General features: G+C 42.3%; 1 pseudogene; it reads left to right on the plus strand.

Moving 5' to 3' along the window:
* Positions 1-10,774, plus strand: part of LOC118586251 — a 42,072-nt pseudogene extending 31,298 nt beyond the window's left edge.
* Positions 10,775-18,300: the final 7,526 nt, after the last annotated feature.

Consider the following 18,300-nt stretch of genomic DNA (forward strand, 5'->3'; position numbering starts at 1 on the left):
CTTATTCTGAATCACTGGTTCAATTTAGCAATACCAATCTCCCATCAACAACCCTGCAAAGGGAAATCCTTCGAGTCTAGGCAGTAATGGAAGAACATGTGCGTTTTCAAAATGGCAGACCATGAATTTTTTCCTGTCATAATTGAGAAGTTGGATTGCACACAAGACATTTAAAAAAAAAAAAAAAGCAACTCACATATCGTTCCCAAAGTGATGGGAACTACTGTGTGCTAAATGGAACTGCCAATATTGTTGGCTCCAACCACTGTGTGCTAAATGGAACTGCCCACATTGTTGGCTCCAACCCTAGGCTTCTCCTTTTGTCCATGTTGGTAATCAAGGAAGTAGTATCGAGTATGAGTACCATACAGTTAGTATAGGAACATGAAACATGCTAGAGCATGTTGAACAGTAGATTACACACAAGCTGCATGTCAATATTTCTACTGTTGCAAATGCTTCCCTCTTGTTTCTAGGAGCATTGTCACCCTGACTCACTCCAGGGCCAATATAATTGCCAGGTGTTGAGAGGATTTGGTTTTATGTTCATTGTTATATAGTTCAAGTTCCTGTTTCGCCTTTTGGGTCTTTATCTTGATTCTTCGATTTGTTTGCTGAATTTTCATTTTGCTTGCTCAGGAATAAAAATCTTCTGTTTATGATCCCTGCACTGCACAGCTTTGCTGATTTCCACAGCATGGCATTTTTTGGTATATCTTTAAAAGCTCCTTTCAGGGGAGCATGTGGGCTTGGGTAAGGAGTAACTGTGGGTATTTTCTCATTGTCAGCTGACATAAAAAGATACCTTAAGTGACTTGTTGGGGGAGAGGGAAGCCTGGATCCTCAACCATCCATTCCATAGGGGATACATCTGAACACCTACTTAGACACAGGGTCTCTTCTTCAAACAAGACTCCCTCTGCCACAGCTGAAGTTCTATCCAGCTGTAACAACTACGTTGATGTCTCTCAGGGTCCCCAATGGGAGCACAACAAAAAAGATGAAAAGATGAATCAACAAAAAGATGAAAGAAAGGGCTAGCAAAAGAGGAAATCCAGAAGTTTTATAATAGTGGTTACCAGAGTCTGGTATGAAGGAGGGAGAAGTGAAGAAGAGTTGGGTGACAGGTCCAGGAGGCATCAGGACAGGAGGACTCATGATACTCCATAGCACAGTAGGATAACAAGCTTCCCTTCAGCCACTACTGAAGTAGGAGCAGGAACTGAAGGAGTGACTGTGAGTCTTCCCACTGATGAGTCACTTTCAAAGAGATGTGAGAACAAGTTTGTCCACCTGCTTCATCACAGGTAGAAAGGGAAGTCTGTACTGGCAAGTTTTAGGTCAACATCTGAGAGGAAGGAATTGAGAAAACACTACCATAAGATGGGGTTATAGGCAAGCAAGCCTGTAAAGCATTTTCTTAATTTGTGATTGATGAGGGAGGACCCAGCCTATTGTAGGTGGTGCCATCCCTGGGCTAGTGGCCTAGGGTTGTACAAGAAAGCAGGCTGAGCAAACCATAGGGAGCAAGCCAGTAAGCAGCTGTCTTCCATGGCCCCTGCATCAGCTCCTGCCTCTAGATTCCTGCTCTGTTTGAGTTCCTGCCCTGATTCCCTTTATGGATGGGTAATGATGCGGAAATATAAGCAAAATAAACGCTTTCTTCCATAAGTTGCTTTTGGTCATGGTGTTTTATCACAGCAATAGTAATCCTAAATAAGACAACATCTAAGATAATAGATATGTTTACTCTGACAAGATCATTCTGTGTATACACACACACACACACACACACACACACACACACACACACACCACAACCTATCCCTTACACATTCACAGTTACTATGTACTTTTTTCTAATTTAATTCATTTTACCTGTGTAAATGTTTTGCCTGCATGTATATCTGTGTACCACATGTATGCCTGATGCCTGCAAAGGCCAGAAAAGGACATTTGGTCTCCCAGGACTAGAGTTATATATGGTTGTGAGCTACTGTGTGGGTGCTGGGAATTGAACCTAGATCCTCTAGAACAGACAATGCTATTAACCTCTGAGTCATCTCTAAGACCCCAGAAATATGTTTTTAAAAATTAAGGAAAACTAACACCTCTATTTTTGAACCAGACTAGATGGAAAGACTTGGTGTATGGTAAAGACCAGAACTGGCTTGTTCACTCTTGCTTTCAATCTCCTGGACTCCAAAGACGTCTCTGAAGGGGAAGTTTACAGCCGTGGAGCACACGTGCCACTGGTCACCCCTCTGCTGCTCTGAGTGACACAGAAGGGCCACCAGACTGCCCCATGCTCAGGACTTCCATAGAGTTCCACAATCAATTAGACCAGAAGAATGACTATCCCAGCTACGCAAGTCAATGAAGGGTAAGGAATGAGCCAAACGTTTTGGCAGCCCTAGAAATGGCCCCTTCTCACAAAAGCAGTAGAGTCCAGTAGAGATGTTTCATTCTAATAAACAGTGGCTACACATTTACGGGAGTCTCAGAGTGCACAGGCACTGCCCTGAAAGTGTATCCAGATTCACTCATTTAATCTCACAGCAAGCTTATGATGAAAGGAGGCACCATTATTGTACCTATTGTACATTCCAGGAAACTGAGGCACAGAAAGGTGAGGTATTTGAATAAAGGAAAGAAAACCATATCCAAGTAGGAGACTCATGATAAAGCATTTTCTCACAGCCAGAAATTCAGGAGAAAGCCTCACCTGGGGAAATGCACGTTGAGTATATTCTTCGTAGTTGGGGTTTCTACTCTACATACTTCTCAGGCTACAGAAAACACTTGCACATGAGGTTACTTACAAGCTGGGCTGGCCTTGATGGGGCACAGCGAGAAGACAAAGACTGCTTCTCTGTCATCTGCAACATTTCTCCCTTCGACTGTTGTAGAATTCACACAACCCTCACTGGCTTCCCTTCTGAGTCTTGCTGAGTTACAATCAGCCTGACTATATAATAATTTGAAGGTGGGGGTGAGCACTAAGAAGAGCCCGAGGGAATGAGTCAGAGGTTAGAGGAGGTTAGAAGAAAGACAGAAATGTTCTCTGGTGTGCAGCTGGGCCTAGACAGCTCAGAGAGGAGGAGGAGGCAGGGGGAGAGTGTGGGCACAAAACAGGCATGGTCTGCCTCTCTATTCTCCTTTAACTGACACGATGTTCTTGAGTCTTCCTTTAGGAGATTTTCATGTTCAATCCCTGCCATTTGCTAATGGGCCATTTTTCTATCATAACCCAAACCTCTGTGTGTCCCTGAAGCTCTTCAACTACAGAAATGCACTCTCTCTAAAGACTGTGAAATTAGAAATGATCAAAGGATGTAAATTCGCGCTCTCCCTTTTCTATCCGATGCCACTTTTCTGTGGCTGCTGTAAGAAGCAATCGCAAGTCTTAAACAACAGACATGTATTCTCTCAAGTATTCTGAGACCAAATGTCATAAATCCAGGTGTTAGCCGGGCAGTGGTGGCTCATGCCTTTAATCCTAGAACCGGGAGACAGAGGCAGGTGAATCTCTAAGTTTGAGGCCAGCCTGGTTTACAGAGCTACTTCCAGGACAGCCAGGGCTACACACAGAGAAACCTTGTCTCAAAAAATCAAAGCATAGGAAGGAAGGAAGGAAGGGAGGGAGGGAGGGAGGGAGGGAGGGAGGGAGGGAGGGAGAGGGAGGGAAGAAGCCAGATGTTAGCAGGCCACACTCTGTGTTCTAGGGGAGAGCCTCTCTATTAAGCCTCTGGAATGATTACTTGGCTTCCTTGACTTGTGGCCACCACATCCCCTAAGCTCTGCTTTTGTCTTCCCATCACCTTGTCCTCTACTAAGTCTTGTCTCCTCTGCCTTTTGGGGGTAAAGACACTTGTTGCTGGAGTCAGGGCTCATCCAAATAATCCAAGATAATATTTTTACCTTAAAAATATGAATTTTCATTATATCTAAAGATTCTTCATTATAAGTTGACATTCACAGGTTCTAGAGAAATTGGGAGGCTACCATTCATCCCGGAACATCCCATTAGAGGCACAAGCAAGGGAAGAGGCAACATGTAAGGGAGTAGTACTCCTTCAGAACCATAGGCCTGTCACAGTACTGAGACAAAGATTGCACCGTGATCCCTAGAGAGGCGCCCACAAAGCGCTGCAGGCTCCTTCTGATGCTGGGTGACTCACTGATCGCTTCAAGGCCTCTTATCTACAGACGAGGGTTGCTCAGATGTTTCTTCAGGACCCTTCCAACTTGGACATCATAAGTCCACAGAAAATTCCAAGCATATTTTAAAGGCATCTGCACAGTTAGAAAACAGACAAAAAATAATGTTTCTCACAGGCAGCCTTGCACTCTGCAAATGCTGTTGACCTCTCTCTCTCTCTCTCTCTCTCTCTCTCTCTCTCTCTCTCTCTCTCTCTGGCAAGTAGGAGGGCTCCTATAGTCCACTGACAAACCACTGCATTAACTACAACGACAAGCCACAGAATCTTGCATGGTGCTGAGAGCAACAAGTCCAACAATGCTGAGCTCTTTTGTGGATACAAAGTAGTCTATCAAAAATGGAGAGAAAGAAAGGGAGGGAGGAAAGACCCCAGCATAACTAATTTGAAGCAGAGACGTCTGCTAGCAGCTCATGGTGGCTTGATGCATGCTAGACATTGAACTCTGCTAGGGAAACAGCATGACAAAATGGGAAACGCATGAATTCCGGTTCAGTCTGATCAGAGATCAACACTAACTCTTGGAGATCATGACTGAAGATGTAGCTTAGTGGTACAGTACTTACCTAGCATATTCACATCCCAAGGCTTGACTTCCTTATTTCTTTGTCAGCACCCATGTGAAAAGCCAGGAGTGAGGGTACACATCTGTAATTCTATCACAGGGGAGGCCGAGACAGGAAGATCCCTGAAACTTACTACCAGCCAATCTTGTGGAGGCAAGAACCTCCAGATTGAGTGAAAGACTATATAAAATGTGTGTGTGTGTATGTGTATGTATAATATAATAAAAAATAAAAGATAGAAAATGATTGAGGAAGATACCTAGTACCAACCTTTGCCCTCCACATGCACGCCTGTGCATGCACATACACACCCAAAAACACATGCACACTCATACACCACACACATGAGCATTATCACACACATAAAACTAGAACCTATATACTCATATGGAAAATGGGAAAATGACAAGACTTGAAAATCCACAGGGAACAGTGAAGACTCAACTCCAGTAGGCACCCATGGAGCAGCAGCTGCTGGCCGTGTGTTCATTCCGTCTGTTTGCCCTGCCCAGAGGAAGGTAAGCAAGCCTGACCTTAAATCAAGTTACAGAATGTCTGAAGTTCACTTTTCACCTGTTTTCCTGTGCTCTTCTTTCGTTTCTCGATAGCCACCCTTCCGGGGAAGGAACGTGTCACTTGCAGTTGTTTCTTGATTAAACACAAACTGTTCATAACAAGATGCTGCCTCCAGTAGCCTTCCAGTTACATGATCTCTAATGTAAAATGCATGTTAAAGAGTATGGGTGCAAAGACAAGGGGAGGCTGGGAATGGGAGGATGGAAGTTTACTCTGGAAATAAAATAATGTCTCCCATTTGACTCAGAAGGGGAATGCAAGTCATATGCTTTAGAAAGGGAGTAAAGAAAGAAACGCAAAAAGCAAACAATGAAAAAACCCAAAGCCTGTTTCTACCAAAAGCCAGCCTCAAAGCCAGCATCTCACTTCAATTCACAGCAGAAGGTGACTTAAATAAAACAATGGGAAAGTACACAGTCTTGAGAAGGCAACGCCTTGTCCACTGCCACCACTGCGTCTTTGAGATCACTTCATCTGCTCCCAAAATATAAAAATGAATAATGGACAATTTCTGAAGTGAATTTATGCTTTAATATTTAAGGTTTGGGTTTTTTCCTATCCAAACTTTTCCAGTAGTTATTACCCATGAAACCATGTTAATGGTTCATTCTCAGGTACACAGGGTGTTTGAAGCGAGCTTTGGGTACCCTGAAAGCATAGCTAGGGAGTGGGGAGTCAGGGAGGAAAACAACAAAATTAAAGATCTTACTGAACAAAATTTTTTAAAAGTTTAGCTAAATAGCATATGAAAATATATGTTATAAGATTTTTATAGGGTAGTACTGCATTAATATTACAGCTATTTTTTTAAAACCTTTACAGCATAAATAATTCAAATTATTTAACTTTTATAATTATTTATTTTGTTTTACATATATGAGTGTTTTGCCTGAATGTATTTGTGTGTACTGCATGTGCTCCTGGTGCCCCCGGAGTTCAGAAGAGGGCATTGAATTGTTTGTAACCTGAATTGCAGATGGTTGTGAGCACCGTGTGGGTGTGGGTAACCAAATTTTGACCAGAGGCTATGTGCTGAGATGGCCCAGCACATAGAAGTAAATTGCTGCCAGGCCAGACAATCTGAGTTCCATTCCCAGAACCTGCACAATGGAGGCAGAGAATCAACTCCTTATAACTGCCCTCTAACCTCCACATGAATTCTGTAACACACACACACACACACACACACACACACACACACACACACACACAAGAGAAGAAACTTTTACTTTTCCAGGCCAAAACAATCTAGTCATTGCAATTGATGCATTATATCTCACCAAAAATACTTCAACCTATCATTTTATAACTGTCAAGATCATACCATCTTGGAGGAGTTTTGTTTTGTTTTGTTTTGTTTTGTTTTTTAAATTGGCCTGAGACTGGAGGTTTCATTAACTCTCAGGAACATCACGCCAAAGAAGAGTCAGCTTCGAATAATGCACTATAGTTTTTTAATTATGTATAACTATGCCAAGATATTCTTGGGGAGGAAAAACAGCCAGCTCCCTCATAACCCTTACTAAGAATCTTACCATAGGGACTTTACTCTTATTTAAATTAAGAGTCAATCCTTTATTAAATATATTCTAACTAGCTACCACAATTATAGGAAAATCACCTCTATGAATGAAGAGATTAGGGACAGAGAGGCAGGGAAGATCAGAACTGGTTTGCTGAGTTCCTCTAAAACTCAGCACTCCGCTGAATGCTTTGTAAAAATGTAAGGTGCTCTTAATATCACGTTTTCAGCCTTCGTTTATATGGCATTCTGTACAGTTAAACTTTGCCCTAGACTTTAAACAAGAATTACAGAAACTCACTGGAAAATGAGACAGCATCTTTATTTTTTATAATACTAGAATTTGTATGAGTTCTCTATATGAGTTGGAGGGCTGTCCTGTTTAGATTGTTAAGTAATAGTTCAATTCCTATTCTTTGCCTTTGTTGTTAAAATTATAAGCAGATAGAACATAAGGGAAATGTTGATATATAATGTATGTATATACATAAATATTCATACATACATTTTTGTGGGTGCCCTTTTTAAAATCATAGTGCTTCACATAGACCTCCTATTGTGAGAATGACAAAGACATAAAAAGAGAAACAATAACATGTCTGGACAGAGAGAACACATTAATAACAATGTGATTATTTCAAGCTGCCCCCTTTTTGGTGTTTGTTTGTTTGTTTGCTGAAAAGTTAAGTGAAGCAAAGCAAAATCTTATCATTTCACTTCTGTGTTGGATGGACAGACTTGGCTTAACTTTCTTGGGCATTTCAACTCTGTTCATATGTGTATGTTTATGTTTATGTTAATGTCTTTGTCTTGCAGAGCTGAAGATTAAACCCTCAGCACTAGGCAAATACTCCACCCTAAGGCTACATTTTATTTCAATTTTATAGGTATATGAATTAAAATATCTTCAAAATATGATAAAAATGGTAACCCAAAAAAATTTTCCAAATAGTGGTGATAACCACAACCACTTCAGAAATGCTGAAGTATTCTTCAGTTCATTAGTAATGTTTGCTGACTAAAACCTAATGTCAGGAAAGGATGTGCAGCTGTTATGTCACGGTCCCCTCTAACATCTGTGTCCTCTTTCATTTAAAAGTTATTTGGGGGCTGGAGAGATGGCTCAGAGGTTCTGAGCGCTGGCTGCTCTTGCAGAGGACCATTCCCTTGAGTTTATTCCCTAGCACCTACCTAGCAGCTCACAATCACTGCAGTTCCAGTTCCAGAGAGTATGACACCCTCTTCTGAAGTCTATGGGCACCAGGCACACATATGGTCACAAATATATGTTCAGGCAAAACACTTATACATATAGAATAAAAATAAATACTCCTTTAAATAAAGTAAATGGTTTTATTTATATCTGTTTCACAGTTTTCAGATATTCGCTTATATTCTGAAATCAGACATGAATTAATTAAAATTAATGAATGTTAATCGAATCAGTAACTCATTCACCTTCTGTCAGAGTTAAGTTATTGTTATTTACGTACACACAAACAGACAGAATAACAGAGAGAGAGAGAGAGATGGAGAGAGAGAGAGATGGAGATGGAGAGAGAGAGAGGGAGAGAGAGAGAGAGAGGGAGATGGAGAGAGAGAGAGAGATGGAGATGGAGAGAGAGATGGAGAGAGAGAGAGATGGAGAGGGAGAGAGAGAGAGATGGAGAGAGAGAGAGGGAGATGGAGAGAGAGAGAGAGAGGGAGATGGAGAGAGAGAGAGAGGGAGATGGAGAGAGAGAGATGGAGATGGAGAGAGAGAGAGATGGAGATGGAGAGAGAGAGATGGAGATGGAGAGAGAGAGAGATGGAGATGGAGAGAGAGAGAGATGGAGATGGAGAGAGAGAGAGATGGAGATGGAGAGAGAGAGAGAGATGGAGATGGAGAGAGAGATGGAGAGGGAGATGGAGAGAGAGAGATGGAGAGATATGGAGAGAGAGAGAGGGAGGGAGATGGAGATGGAAAGAGATAGAGATGGAGAGAGATGGAGATGGAGAGAGAGATGGAGATGGAGATGGAGAGAGAGATGGAGATGGAGATGGAGAGATGGAGAGAGAGAGATGGAGATGGAGAGAGAGAGAGAGGGAGATGGAGAGAGAGAGATGGAGATGGAGAGAGAGAGAGAGATGGAGATGGAGAGAGAGAGGGAGAGGGAGATGGAGAGAGAGAGATGGAGAGATATGGAGAGAGAGAGAGGGAGGGAGATGGAGATGGAGAGAGATAGAGATGGAGAGAGATGGAGATGGAGAGAGAGATGGAGATGGAGATGGAGAGAGAGATGGAGATGGAGATGGAGAGATGGAGAGATGGAGAGAGAGAGATGGAGATGGAGAGATGGAGAGAGAGAGATGGAGATGGAGAGAGAGAGAGATGGAGAGAGATGGAGATGGAGAGAGAGATGGAGATGGAGATGGAGAGAGAGATGGAGATGGAGATGGAGAGATGGAGAGAGAGAGATGGAGATGGAGAGATGGAGAGAGAGAGATGGAGATGGAGAGAGAGAGAGAGGGAGATGGAGAGAGAGAGAGGGAGATGGAGAGAGAGAGAGAGGGAGATGGAGAGAGAGAGAGAGATGGAGATGGAGAGAGAGATGGAGATGGAGAGAGAGATTGAGAGAGAGAGGTGGGGAGAGAGAGATGGAGAGAGATGGAGATGGAGATGGAGAGAGAGATGGAGATGGAGATGGAGAGAGAGATGGAGATGGAGATGGAGAGATGGAGAGAGAGAGATGGAAATGGAGAGATGGAGAGAGAGAGATGGAGATGGAGAGATGGAGAGAGAGATGGAGATGGAGATGGAGATGGAGAGATGGAGATGCGTTTTATATTCTCCAGGCTCTTCAGCTCCATTCTTAACTTTTATCTTTTCAAAGAGACACAGACCAATGCTCTACCAACAGACAGTATTCACAAACAGACCGCAGCTGAGCAAGAACACTCTTGGATATGGTGATATGGTGACTGGGGAGGCACTTAGAAGGCTCCATGGCATCTGCCTCAGCCTCTAGCTGGTGACCCTGAAGTCCCTCTGACCCGGCCATTCTTTCATGACCTTTGTGATTGCTTAACTTCTGTGACAAGCCCTTTTTGGGGTAATCCTCATAATTATGCTCTCCTGTGGGACAGCCAGCCTCTTGGTTTGGGGGGGGGGGGACAGTCAGGGCGGGCTAGAAGTCCCTGACTTATGGTTTCCAAACCTCAGCAGCCCTCTGCGGTCTGGATTAACCACTGATTCTCTTGCAGCTTTTCAGTGAAATCATCTTTGGATTCGTGTGAAAATGATGGCCTTGCCCACTTTTCCCAACTTCTGAAAAGGTGTTTAAAGGAAAAGCTAGGCTAGAAGAAACACATAAGCTAAGTCACTGTGTTTTTCACAGTGTAAGAGGTCGCTTGTAACAAATTGTTTGGAGGCGGGGGGAGTTAGCATCCCCTGTAATTCAAAGCAAACGTTCAGTTTGCAAGTGTGACTCTAAGTTCAACCTAGGGAACCAAAAGATTCCAAAGAGTCTAAAGCCATCTAAAACCTGTTCTCATCTTTCCTCTATCCTGAATTCTGTTATATCAGTTTAACCATCTGCTGCTCTTTGTTTTCTGTAATCATTTACATATGGTTAAAAATACCCATTAGCTGTGAAGTTGGACACGTCTGCGCTGCCGCTGAAAGCCATGCTGATGTCCTGGTCCATGTTGCCATGGAGGAACATATTGGGATCTGTGGTCCTGCTGTAGCCAGGGGTCATGTTGATGTCTGTGGCCTGTGGGTGTCCATGGTCAGGGTTGCCCCTGAGGCCATGTTGATGTCTGTGGCTATGTTGGTGACTGAGGCCCCAGCTGTGGCAGAGCGCTGTGCTGATGTCCATGGTCTGCACTGCCACCAGAGACCATGCTGAGGGCACATGCTGATGCTGGAGACCATGTGAATGACAATGATCCATGCTGCCACTGACTGTAAAGGAAGCTACTTTTGCAGTGGTATCCATGACTGCAGATTCACAGTTGAGAAAGAGGGACATAGAAGGCTTCTGTGACAACTTCTGCCTAACCCCACCCCACCCCACCCCACCCTACCCCCAAAAAAGCAACAGCCTAGACAGAAAGCCATGGAAGAAAACCCTTTAAAAGTGTGATAAGGGATGCTGAAGTGTAGCTCTCAACAACTGATGGCTTCTGGCAGGGGTGTGAGTGGAGAAGGACTCAATTTTCTTTAAGGGGCAGGCCACCGAGAGTCTGATCATGCTCCAGTGAGTATATGGGCAACACAAATTGAACTTGTTTATTTTTAATCTTCTTCTTCTTTTTTTATCAGGGTGAGGTCACAAGGGTGGGGGACCAGACCGGAGAGGACTAGGAGGTGAATGTGATTGAGGTACTTAATGTGAAATTCATGAATAATCAGTAAAAATACTATGTGAAAAACTATCCAGTAGCTACTCTCTCCATGGGGGAATAAAGACAATAAAAAATGTTCTGGGTGAATATTAACTATGAGACAAACAGGTGATATTTCTGGGAGACTACAAAAGAAAGTATCAGAGAGAAACATGAATAACAATTCTTTTTTTTTTTTCTAGAGTCTTGAAAAGCATAAAGGCTTTTTAAGTAGACAACTCAGTTTTATTTGGAGAGAACATAGAAAAGAGATTATGGGGCAAGGTCTTAGAAACAATTGTTTAGCTTTCTGTTTGGAGGAAGCCAAGGTATAAACATTTTTGATTGTTCCATATCTGGGTATGTCCCACAGCAACTGCATTTCCCATCCTGCCCAAGTCTAGGTCATAAATATCGAGTCGGATACCTGATGTGCAATTGTGGAGCCCAGGATTGGAAAAAGCATGGGGACAAAAGGCCAGATGAACGGAAACACATGAATTGTGAACCAAAGGCTGTGGAGGCCCCAGCTGGATCAGGCCCTCTGGATAAGTGAGACAGTTGAGTGGCTTGGACTGTTTGGGAGGCATCCAGGCTGTGGGACCTGGACCTGTCCTTAGTGCATGAGCTGGCTGTTTGAATTCTATTATTTTTAATTGACAAGAAAATTATATATATGACCATAGGCAACGTGATGTTTTGAAGTATACACACATTGTGAAATGATTAGATACAGCAGATTATAAATGCATTATCCTACATAGTGACTATGTTTTGCAGTTAGAACTTTTAAATATCCATTCTCGTTGATTTTTTTTTCAAGAATATAGTGTATTGTCATTTCCTGTACTCACCATGCTACACACTTAAGTCTGTTGATATTAGTTGTCCTATCTAGCTAACGTCCTTCAGCCAACATCCCCCAGTCCTCCACACTCTTAATCATCCTAGCATCCCAACCACCATTCTCACCCCATGGTTCATTTCTACGAAATCAACTCTGGAGCCAGGCGCTGGTGGCGCACACCTTTAATCCCAGCACTCAGGAGGCAGAGCCAGGCGGATCTCTGTGAGTTCGAGGCCAGCCTGGGCTACCAAGTGAGTTCCAGGAAAAAGGTGCAAAGCTACACAGAGACACCCTGTCTCGAAAAACAAAAAAGAAAAAAGAAAAAGAAAAGGAAAAAAAATCAACTCTGTTGGGAGTCTAAATATTAGTGAGATAATGTCTTAAAATATGCCAATGAGATGACTCAGCAAATAAAAGTGCCTACCTACTACCAACCCTGATGGCTTAAGTTTGATTTCTAAGACCCACCTGATGGAAGGAGAGAACTGACTCTTAGAAGTTGTCTTCTGACCTCGCAACAGTCCGTAAGTCATGCACACACACACACACACACACACACACACACACACACACACACAAAATAAGTAAGTAAGAAGTAAACAAATAAATAAGTGGGGGGAGGAAAAACATACTATTTCATGAATCACCTGGGAGACAAGGCTTCCAGCACATCTATAAGGGATTACTTAGATTAAAGCTTCTGAGTATGCCTGAAAGATTATCTTGAATAGGTTAAGCAAGGTGGAAAGGACCATCTAAGGGAGGGTGTCATCATTCCCTGTGCTTGAATCCTGAACTAAACAGAAAGGAGGCTGCTAGCTGAGAATGAATGCCCAACACTCTCTGCTTCCTGGAGGCAGAAGCAATGTGAGCAGCTGCCTCAGGCTCCACCCTCCAGAGCTTCCCAGACATGATGGTCTGTGTTCTTAAACCATGAGCTGAAATAAATCCTTTCTTCCTGAATCTTTTGTCAAGATACTTTATCACAATGAAAGGATAAGTAACTAGTTACAATGGCCCAGGCTGTTCTTGAACTCACAACTTCCCAAATGCTGAGAATATATTTGTAAAATCACATATCTGATGTCAATTCTGTTGCTTTTACTCACAAATCACATTCAGAAAAAAAAGAAAAAATCTTTCTGTCAGTTCAAGACCAGTCTGGGCTACATAATGAGTTCTAGGACAATCAGAGCTATGTAGAGAGACCCTGTCTCAAAACAAAACAAAACAAACAAAAAAGTACTTGGAATACATGAATTTGAAAGAGAAAAAAAAAAAAGAACATTCATAACCAAATAAGAACAGAACACAGAAAATCATACAGACAGCCCCAAATCTGGAATGTTTTTTATTTCTTTTTTAACTTAGTTCACCTAGTATATATAGTACTGTATAAGTGAGAACTCTCTTAAAATCTCTATGGTATGGTTTTCCATATGTTAAGTGAGGTTCATAATGTTTTTGTATAGCTTTGAAGGAAGGAGTAAAAAATACTTAAAGTGTTTATCACACCAACTACTCATTAAAACTATGTGATGTAATGTAATTTATTTTGTCTTTGGAGTTCAGTCGATAGACAGAGTGTATATGTAAAATTAGGAAGTATCAGAATATATTACCAAAGGACTTTAGGAGTCTCTTGCTAAAAATGGTAGCTGGCTTTCTTTCTTGCTGTGGATATCGCTCTGTGTAAATAAAGTTCTGATTGGCCAGTGGCCAGGCAGGAAGTATAGGCGGGACAAGAGAGAAGAGAATTCTGGGAGGTGGAAGGCTGGGTGGAAAAAGACACCGCCAACCGCCACCATGACAAGATGTAAGGTACTGGTAAGCCACGAGCCATGTGCCAAAGTATAGATTAATAGAAATGGGTTAAGATAGAAGAAGTAGATAACAAGAAGCCTGCCACGGCCATATAGTTTCTAAACAATGTAAGTTTCTGTGTGTTTACTTGGTTGGTTCTGAGCGTCTATGGGCCTGGCAGGTGAGAGAGATTTGTCCTGACTATGGGCCAGGCAGAAAAACTCTAACTACACTTTCTAGAAATAATTGAAATATAGGCTTAGAGAGAGGGGCCTGTCTATATCCTGTCCAGTCCCTTGATTTATGTGGACACTGGTTTTCCCATTTGAAAACTATCATGAATTTCCCAAGGCAGAGGTAGAAAATAAGCTAAAAAAGTAATTTTCAAGTCTTACTTTTAAAAATACCTTGGCAGGCTGGACAGTGGTGGTGCATGCCTTTCATCCCAGCACTTGATAGGCAGAGGTAGGTGGATGTCCGTAAATTTGAGGCCAGCCTGATCTACAGAATGAGTTCCAGGACAGTTGGAGCTGTTACATAGAGAAACCCTATCTCAAAAAAAAACACTTGGCAATTCTGGTGTGTCAGCATCAGACACCTATACGTCACAAGCTGAGATCCCCCTTGAAGGGACTTCACTAACCCTTTTCCATTGTGTGACCCAGTCTGATCCAGTCATCTGTGTCACAGTAGTCCATGCACTACACAGTGAAGTGAAGATGTTTGCCAAAGAATGGGACATTGGATTCATCCTTCTACCCTCTTTAGCCTACACTTCCTTAAACTAAAAAGCCATTCACAATGTATATGTAGCTATCCTTTCCAAAATGAGCAAAGGGGGTCCAGTGTGGAGCCATTTTTCATAACGGAATAAACCTAAATGGAGGCTAACCTTTTGGGTCATTGGCCAGCCTTCTGTAATGAAATGACCCTTGTGGAAGACTACTTGTCTCTCTTGCCTGGTTGGCCTTCAGTGAAAACAACTGAACTGTGGTGCAGCAGCTCACCTAAAAGACGGTACCCCTAGAAACATTGTCTTTTTTCTGCATGTGTGTCCTGACACTCCTCACCCCAGATTTCTTCTTCAACACACAAAGCCATCCAGTCCTATGACCTACAGTAATAGACATATGAACTAGACAAGGTAGGTTAAAATCTCATTTCTTCTTTTAACTTGGCATGGTTTTATACAATAGCCAGATTCCTAGCAGGTTTTTCTAGATTTCACTCCCCAGTCAGCTACGTGTTCCTGCAAATGTACATGTCCTTATTACTCAGTCTTGCTCCATCTCTTTAATTCTAACATACAAACATTCAAACCCCATTCAGAGACTTTAGTCTCCCTCAGACCATTTGGGTCAGAGTCCTTACAACCTGAATTCCTAAAACTGTATACGAATTTCAGGGCAACCTGACACCTAAGCATTTATTTTCCTATGGCTCAGAAAGACCCCTGAAAGAGCCCTCCTCTTCTAAGAGTGAATGACCCAGGACAAATACTTCAGCTTGGCTTTCTCTGTTCTCTTTCAGGCACTTGCTTTTCCTTTCTTCCTTTCTAACATTTACAGTTGTCATTTTCTCCATCCCAGGGAGTTTGTTTGTTCATCTGATGATTTAGTCTGTAGGGTTCTTTTTATTGGTGGCGGTGGCGGGGAAGGGGGTGGGGGGGGGGGCACATGACACCCTGTTTGTTTAGTTGGTTGAGTTTTTGTTTCATTTTGGTTTTGCCTTCCTTGTCTGTATTTTTCTTTCTTTCTTTCTTTCTTTCTTTCTTTCTTTCTTTCTTTTCTTTTCTTTTTCTTAAAATGTTCCAAATTAATTTTCTCTACTTCTTGACTTTAGAGAACTCTGTTTTTCCATTCCTGACTGCTTGAAGTTAGAGTGTTTAGGGTGTCCATGTTAGGCAGACAGAGTGTCCAGGATAAATAAGCCTGTATTCAAATAGCCCACTGTGCCATTTACCACCTAAATTAATTTCTTATTGCTCTCAGCTCCAGTCGTTACAAGCTTGCGCTTGAACCAGCCGGACACATTTAAAATGATGCTCCCCACTATGTAGTGCTGATATAAGGAGGAAATGTGATCAACAAGGAGCCGGTTAACACCGTGGCTAAATAACCTAAATACTTTATCACTAACTCCAGTCACCGACTCACTTTTGTGCGGCTGAGGTTTCCTGACTTCACATTGTTCTCGGTGAATGTTATCCTTAATATAGTTGCCATACTTTTCCTAGGAGTCTATTTCCAGTCACTCCAGAAAGTGGGTGCTACCTCACACCAAAGAAACAATTTCCTTCAAGTCCAACTCAGTGGAGCAATGAACTTCCCAGGATGACATACAGAAATTTCAGTAGCTCACTAGAAGTCCCCCACGAACTCAGATTACAACTCGTGAAGTACACTCCTGGGTCCCCTGTGCTACTCGGTACACCACATAAAGTCTTCTTTCCCTTCACCAAAATGTCATTGCTCCTATAACCTCAGGCACGGGCCTTGTCCTTCTCAGTTTCTTGTAAATTTCATGAGCCTCCCCTTTGCCTCTAAGAAGGTCTGCTTCCTTCCTAGGGAACAGCTGCACAAAAAATAGTCACGTAACTATCTTTTTAGCTTTCTCTCGTGGTCTAAATGAAGTTTAGCATAAAGTCTGGAAGAAATGGTGCCCCCCTTCACAAGCAACATTAATATGTCTTAAGGTGAGTGTTGTTGGGTCCTCGCTTGCCCGCCTCTCTCCTGCACAATCCAGCTTTCTCTCAACAGCTTTCACCTGAATACTAACCAGTACGATTATGATGAGTATGAAAATGACAACTACAAAACATCACTAAATTAGAGTCCTGGTGTGGTCACAGGGTGAAGAGCGCAGGAAGGAGTCACATCTGCCAAGGGCTTCAAGATCTCACTGTGGGAAAGTCACTGATGTAACTAAGAGAACCCCAGAGTGAGAGGTCTGATTTCTGTATCAGGCACCTCCTTGAACCCTGGCTTGTTCAGGCTGAAGTGCTTGCCAATTTCTCATGCCCTTTCCTCTCTCTTCACTTCTAGCCCATCCTCAGAAGCCAAGGGTCCATCGGAGAGACATCTATATAGAGAGAAGATGCTGAAAAGTCTTGCTTGGCATCCCAAGAAAGTTTATGAGGAGCATTTGTAGGATGGTGTCAAAGAGACCAGAAGAAACTCAAGCACCAAGTATTATCCAAAAAAGAGCATAGTTTCTTAGTTTGTTGTTTGTGGTATGACAGCCCCCTTCTCTAGAATCCAAGCCTTTCTCTAAAAGTATAGAAAGAATGCAAATGTAAATTATTACCACTTGTAGTAATTAAACTGAAAATCATAGAGGAAGTAAAAACTAGTATTTTATATTGAACTAAGGACTTTTGGTATTTGAAAGCCAACACAATGATGTCAGAACCATCTGTTTTAAAATTAGCTTTGGAGGCTGTAGGGAATGGTTTAGTTGGTAAAGCATATGCAAACAAGTATGAGGACCTGAATGTGATCCACAGAACCCATGTGGAAATGTCTGCAGCCCTGGAGAGCTGGAGACAAGAGGATCTCTGGGTTCCGTGGACAGCCAGTCTATGTAGCTGTGAGCTTCAGGCCATGAAAGATGTTTGTCTCATAGGAGATGGATGGTGTTTCTGAGGACACCCCCAAGACTGTCTGCTGGACCGCACACACACACACTGGAGTGTTCACAAACACACAAATACACTTTTAAAGGTGAGCGTAGTAATCAGACTTTCACATAATGAACATAAACTCAAATGATATCAAACCTAATAAAAAAAAATTCTAAGACTTAGGAGACAGTCCAAAAAGACCAACCAGGAAGAGAATTACATTCCTGAATTTGCAGAAATAGTCAGCTCATCAGATTTACCAGTTTAGATTGTCTCTTGGATTTCATTTTATGAACTTGCTATCAGATGCTAAAAGAAATGCTGTGTAGCTATTTCTGATGCAAACTCAGGCTAGCAATTATAAATAAATATAAATAGCAGTTCATGTCTAATTCATCCCCACAATTATAAATTAACACAGGGTCTAGGAGATGGTTCACCTGTTAAGAACACATACCAATCTCCCAGGGAACCCAAGTTTAGTTCCCAGCACCCAACTCTGGCAGCTCGAAAGGCCCTATTAACTCAAGCTCTAGGGATTTCAGTGCCTCTGGCCTTCATAGTGCACTCCAGTACACAAACACACTCCAGTACACACACATACACACACACACACACACACACACACACACACACACACACACACTTAAAATAATAACGATTAAAATCTTAAAATTAAAAAAAAAAAGTTAAAATACCATGTTACAGAACCCAAGGTCTTTTTTTTCCCTGTGATGGGCCCTCTCTATCACCAAATGATTCTGCTTAATCTCTTC

Source organism: Onychomys torridus, chromosome 6 (genome assembly GCF_903995425.1).
Source record: "Onychomys torridus chromosome 6, mOncTor1.1, whole genome shotgun sequence".
Classification (NCBI taxonomy): Eukaryota; Metazoa; Chordata; class Mammalia; order Rodentia; family Cricetidae; genus Onychomys; species Onychomys torridus.